The 384-nt window shown below is 40.4% G+C and overlaps 1 protein-coding gene and 1 long non-coding RNA gene across 2 annotated transcripts in view; one reads left to right on the plus strand and one right to left on the minus strand.

Moving 5' to 3' along the window:
• Positions 1-374, plus strand: part of LOC106533339 (uncharacterized) — a 1,735-nt gene extending 1,361 nt beyond the window's left edge. The window contains exon 3 of the long non-coding RNA XR_001312224.1: positions 18-374. This is a non-coding gene — a long non-coding RNA (uncharacterized LOC106533339). The remainder of the gene's footprint in view (positions 1-17) is intronic.
• The window catches only part of si:ch211-250n8.1 (uncharacterized), a gene marked incomplete in the record, with an annotated part of 15,356 nt that overhangs the window by 12,513 nt on the left and 2,459 nt on the right, over positions 1-384 (minus strand).

The raw sequence follows: 384 nt of genomic DNA on the forward strand, positions 1-384 counted from the left end.
GAGGATGAATAAACCAGGTGAGGATGAATAAATCAGGTGAGGATGAATAAACCAGGTGAGGATGAATAAACCAGGTGAGAGGATGAATAAACCAGGTGAGGATGAATAAAGCAGGTGAGGATGAATAAATCAGGTGAGGATGAATAAACCAGGTGAGAGGATGAATAAACCAGGTGAGGATGAATAAACCAGGTGAGGATGAATAAATCAGATGAGGATGAATAAACCAGTTGAGAGGATGAATAAACCAGGTGAGGATGAATAAATCAGGTGAGGATGAATAAACCAGGTGAGGATGAATAAACCAGGTGAGGATGAATAAACCAGGTGAGGATGAATAAACCAGGTGAGGATGAATAAACCAGGTGAGGATGAATAAATCAG

Source organism: Austrofundulus limnaeus, unplaced genomic scaffold (genome assembly GCF_001266775.1).
Source record: "Austrofundulus limnaeus strain Quisiro unplaced genomic scaffold, Austrofundulus_limnaeus-1.0 Scaffold926, whole genome shotgun sequence".
In the NCBI taxonomy this organism is placed as follows: domain Eukaryota; kingdom Metazoa; phylum Chordata; class Actinopteri; order Cyprinodontiformes; family Rivulidae; genus Austrofundulus; species Austrofundulus limnaeus.